Genomic DNA, 5,854 nt, shown 5'->3' on the forward strand with positions numbered 1-5,854 from the left:
TGAGAAATCGAATGATGAAAGCAAACACAAGTCATCATCTTCCATATGATGGACTTGTGACTTGTGAAGTGTGAACAAATGGAAGCTTTGGCTTTCCAAACTTTTTTCCACTCCTTCATTTTGAACCTTGTATGAACACTTAAAGTGACTTACTAGAATTAAAGTACCTTAGCCCCGTCTAGCCCTCCTCACTTAGTTAATTCTTTTCATGATGTGTTGGCACACCCGGGTTGTAGAGTACTTGGTCACTTGAGCTTATGTTAGATAGGTTTATTTCTTGTTATTCATGACCCTCCGAACCATCCTTGTGATGGTTTATATAGTGGTGAATCATATAATGTGGTTTTAACCTCCGTGCTTGACATACATGATGTTACATGATAATCTATGATTGGACTTAGTTTTAGGATGTTATTATTACTATAGAAACTATACGTATCTATATAAAACATGGCTGAATTTGTGATGATAATCAAGTCATGATTATTCGTCACAAAACAAGGCTAATATATCTAAGATTCTAAGTTACTTGTTATGATTCCAATGGGCAATTTGGGACCCATGAAACCACTTAATATAGTGTCATAAACGAGCTCTTAGAACTAGATATTTTTTTCGTATACATACTTTTGGTACTTTAATTTCCAAGTCCGAATCTCCCATTCCAATTCCATAAACTTACACACCTTCGTTTCCTCATGTAGGGTAACTTGGTGATTTCAACCTCAAACATACAACTCTTCACGGGATTATCAAGTTTGAAGCTTGCAAAACCGTGAGTACACTTGACCCATTTTTGGGTGCAACATGTTAGTCTATTAAATCACAAACACAACATACTTTATGCAATGCACAAAACAATCCAAATACATGCATACTACTTGTTATACTTGATTCATATGGTTGGGTGATTCTTATGTGATTATCATGTCATTAACTTCGTACAAGCCTCCATTTAACATGTATAGCGCTATACGAGTAACACACCACCCGTGAACGAGAGGTCATGTTAAATTTAATTATTGCGGTAATCAGATGGTTGATTTGAATATTGCATGCCATAATCTGTTAATCTTGATAACTTAGGTTGCCATGTGCATTCGTTTTAAACGTTTTTATACCTACGCTATATACTTAAACTTGTGTACTCGCCAATGCTTTTTGTGTTGAACTATACTTTTAACATGTTGCAGGTTGATGATGTTGATTATGATGAAATCTTGTAGAGACGACACTAGAAACTCATAACGAATTATTAGAATTGTTATCTCATTTTGTTGAACTTGTTGTATTTTGTCTTTTCGATGTTGTAATTTAAATTTCCAATGTTGTATTTTGACAATTTATGTTATGCAATGAAATTGGTTTTGAATTAAATATCGTCACATAATGTCATGAAGTCTTTGAGCAATCTCGTTCGTCTCACTCCGATGTTTCCGCCATCGGTTGGGGTGTGACACGCGGCGTATTGGCTGATCAATGCGTAAAACTTCATATTTAAGCCCCATACTTAACCCTAATCAATCTCAGAAAACCCTAGAGGAATTAGGAGCTTTCTGGACGAATTTCAGACATCATTTGGAGAATAATCGAGCAAGACAAAGTATCGGTTGAAGTTGTGAAGACTTGGGATCGTGTTGGCTCGCATGTTCAGCATCCGTGTTACTTGTATCGGGGCGTAAAAAGCGACGCGTAAAAAAACCGGCTTAAAAAATGGCGCGTTAAAAAAACGGGGCGAAAAAAATTGGGCGTAAAAAGGACGGCGCGTAAAAAAAACCGGGCGTAAAAACGACGCGCAAAAACAGGGCGTAAAACGGGCGTAAAAAAATCGCGCGTAAAACCGGGTCGTAAAAAAACGGCTCGAAAGACGTTTTTTGGTTAAAAAATCTTGAAATTTTTTTTTATCAAAAAATCTGATTTTTAATAAAAAAACAATTAATGTAATGAGACAAAAAAGGTAATAAAAAACAATAAATATAATAAGACAAAAAAACAAATTTACTTAACTACCCTTTTCATATTAAAATAATATAAACATAATAAGACAAAATGAATTTTATAATGGTTTTAATTACTTTTAATATCATCCATTCATCTCCAAGATCTAATGGTTGGAAAGTGGTTCTCATGATTTTCGCAATTGTAGATGATTTTCATTTTAACGGTCCCTATATATATAATTTAAATTTACGTGAGGTTTATTTGTACCTTTTGTACATTCACAAGTCTTTGTGATCATTGAACATCAGCAATCCAATTTTCACATTTTCTTAAAAAAATTGTGGTATTTTGTTCAAACACAAAATTAAAGAATTGAACCTTCAAAAAGCCAATTTGGTAAAATTCAAGCTTCTCTAAGCAAGTGGTATTTTCTAAATATCTTTTACCTCCTTTTTTGGAAAACTTAAGATACCTTCCTTCTAGCTAAGCAAGTGGCCAACACATATACTGATCTAGAAAAAATACCAAGGGGTAACATTTCAAAAATTTCTTTTCTATAGGGCAGCGAAATCAGAAAAGGGGCAAATTTTTCCAAAATTTATACTACCGCTGAAACGTCAAGGGGTAGCGGAGGCTACCCCTAGTATCAAGCTACATCCGCCTATGAGCCAACATATTTTATAAAGATAAATAGCCGAAAGTCATAAATATTCATACCGTAAAACTTCTTGTCAAATATTATTGTTCGTTATGCCTAGTAGGTGCTCATAAACTTGGTTTTGTATGCTCGATTTTTTTTTGGCCAGCAAACGCGGGACTGGAAAAAATGAAACAAAAAGGAAAAACAAGAGGAACAAAACACATAGCAAAACAAAAACATCAAATAAAATAGTCATGCGGCTTCGTGCACCACGTATTTCAGTTGATCGATCGATGCTTGGTCCTGTTTTAACCCATGAGAACAGTTGAGAAACAATAAGATCCATAGTGTCATCGAGTGTACGCTTGAGATTTCTAAAAACAACCTCGTTGTGAGCCATCCAGATGAACCAAAATGAGGCATAAAGGATAGCAAACCCTAGATTGTAAGAGTCTTTGTTCCCTCTATAACCCGTGTGAAAACTTGTAAGGAGATCATCTGTCACGGATAATTCATAATTATCACTTAAGCGCGTTTAACTTCGAAGCTCTCCACAACTAACGTCTAATGCGTTAAAAAATGTTGATGATATTAAAATATGCAATCCATTATAAATCCAACATTTCCCATACGTGCGACTTTTGTGTAATTTTCCCAAAGTATTACTAGACTAGATGTATGTAATAAATAAATGATCATAGCATGATAGCAGTTCGTTAACACTCAAGCTAACCAAATAAAAATGTAAGTAATAATTAGCACGTTGTTATTTAAGAAACGATCAAGTAAAAACAAAGTAAACAATATAATTATATTGTTTCTAGTAAACATATAAAATGATATATTATATAAGGGAAAGTTACTGTACAAATAAAGTTAACGTACCAAACGTACGAATAGCATGAAAAAGCAAAAAGCACACAGTTGTATTTTTGTAATTATCTGCTTGTAGGGTAATTTTCAAAATTACTCTACAAAATGATACTGTAGAGTAATTTTGATCTTATAGCGTAATTTTGTAAAATATTCTTGTAGAGTAATTTTGATCTGGTAGAGTAATTTTTTAAAATGTTCTTGTAGAGTAATTTTGATCAAAAAACTATACCTAACCAAAAAACCCCAAAAAACCTAACCCCCCCCCCCCCCCCCCCCCGCTCCGAAAAAAAAACCTAACCCGCCCCCACCCCACCCTACCCACCCTGTAAGGTCTAAAATTTTGAAAGAAACTAACGAGACTCATTGACAAAATAACAAACGGGTCAAATGATTTCACAAGTAAAATTTCTGCATTTAACCTTGTGATAGCTAATAAAGTAGTTACAAAAGAGTTCACAACCCAAACGTTCTGTAGCCAACTAACATAGTTTTCAACTACAAGTTCAACATCTATTAACTACCGGGTTATGTTACTTACAAAGGACCCGTTTTTACAAAACCATTTACAAGAGTTTAGACCATAACTAGTAGCTTCGCGGAAGCGTGCATCAAGAATGCATTCGATCCAAGTAGCGTCATCCATCAAATTGCTTTACCTACATTCAACCAACCAGGAGAGGGCGTCGCCAACTGCGAAAGGCAGCGTCGGCGACGGTGCCCAGAATGTTGCGTCGCTGAATTTGTGCGTAGGCAGCGAGTTAAGCCGTCGGAACATCCCAGTGCGTCGCTGACGGTGCTTCTGGCCTGCATTCGCTGTTTAACTCATTTTTGCTCAAAACTTCGTTCACGAGCCCCGGTTAAACCTGAAACGGTTCCGGGAAGTCCCGAAATCCCCCGTAATATTCCATAATGTCCTTAACCCATGTCGTTCTAGTGTGGTAACTATAATTCTTTCTCCCGATTCCAACTTAAAGTATATATATCCACAATTCATTATTTACTTACTTGTACGACGCTTCGGAACGAACACACCTTCATACGAGCTTTCGGTTTGAGTTCAAGCATTGTAACTCCAATACTTGAATCCCTCAAACCTGGGCTCTGATACCAACTTGTAAGGTCTAAAATTTTGAAAGAAAATAACGAGACTCATTGACAAAATAACAAACGGGTCAAATGATTTCACAAGTAAAATTTCTTCATTTAACCTTGTGATAGCTAATAAAGTAGTTACAAAAGAGTTCACAACCCAAACGTTCCGTAACCAACTAACATTGTTTTCAACTACAAGTTCTAACATCTATCAACTACCGGGTTATGTTACTTACAAAGGACCCGTTTTTACAAAACCATTTACAAAAGTTTAGACCATAACTAGTAGCTTCGCGGAAGCGTGCATCAAGAATGTGTTCGATCCAAGTAGTGCCATCCATCAAATTGCTTTACCTACATTCAACCAACCAATTTAACATTTAAACCGTGAGTTCATATGACTTGAAAATTTATTAATCAACAACAAGAAAAACTTTTAAGTCTTCGTTCAAACATAGACTTCCCGACTTGGCGAAATGTTTCGCCTTCTCATTCGTCTTATGCTCTTAACACTTCTTCAAATATTACTCTAATCCATTACATGTATAAAGGTTTAAAACTTAGAATGATATCAACCATCATAATCTTACAAAAGATTAATACTTAATAAGCGAAAGAACTTACCTTTGTCGTTGTTTGTTTGTGATCCGGAGCGACTTGAGCTTTCTTCTTTAATCCCTATAATCCAAGAATCACATACTTTAGGTTCATGTCATCCTATTCATTCCGATATCAACATATTTACATTAACAAACAACCGATTCTCAATTCTAACCATTCAACATTGTAAAATCCTATGATTAATTCATTCGGGCATTTTGACAAACACCTGGCGTGCATACTAATAATTAAGCATAATGTACAAGTATTTTATGCCTAAATTGACCCATTCATATTAATAACATTAACAACATCAATTTCACTCAACATCTCATATAACCTTCATCCTAATTCGATTTCCCATATCAAAACTTAATAAGAATATCATCATACAGCATTATTATGCAAATTTTACAACAAGGTTGACTATCATCTTAATCTAAGTGGGTTTTCTCTTTCAACATCAATTTAACATTCTTCAAAGATTCATCATGCTCTAAGTGGTGATTCTAACTCATTATCATACTAATTTCATCTAGACCTAAGGATTTCTTGAAACCCCAAATATCCAAGATTACCAAAACATAAAATTCTTGTTACCTTGAGCTTGTTAGGACTAGAGGATCATGAATTTGTTAACATGCAAGTGTTTCAGCCATGTTTAGTGCTTCAATTCTTCAATTTTGTGAAGATAAGGAGGGTTTT

General features: G+C 35.0%; 1 long non-coding RNA gene across 1 annotated transcript; it reads right to left on the bottom strand.

The window, feature by feature from the left end:
- Positions 1 to 4,634: 4,634 nt before the first annotated feature.
- LOC110867309 lies at positions 4,635 to 5,854 on the bottom strand. The gene is made up of 3 exons (XR_002551509.1): positions 5,750 to 5,854; positions 5,174 to 5,227; positions 4,635 to 4,903 (listed from the first exon to the last, which is right to left on the bottom strand). It is a non-coding gene; the product is annotated as an uncharacterized LOC110867309 (long non-coding RNA).

This window comes from Helianthus annuus, chromosome 7 (genome assembly GCF_002127325.2).
Source record: "Helianthus annuus cultivar XRQ/B chromosome 7, HanXRQr2.0-SUNRISE, whole genome shotgun sequence".
Lineage (NCBI taxonomy): Eukaryota > Viridiplantae > Streptophyta > Magnoliopsida > Asterales > Asteraceae > Helianthus > Helianthus annuus.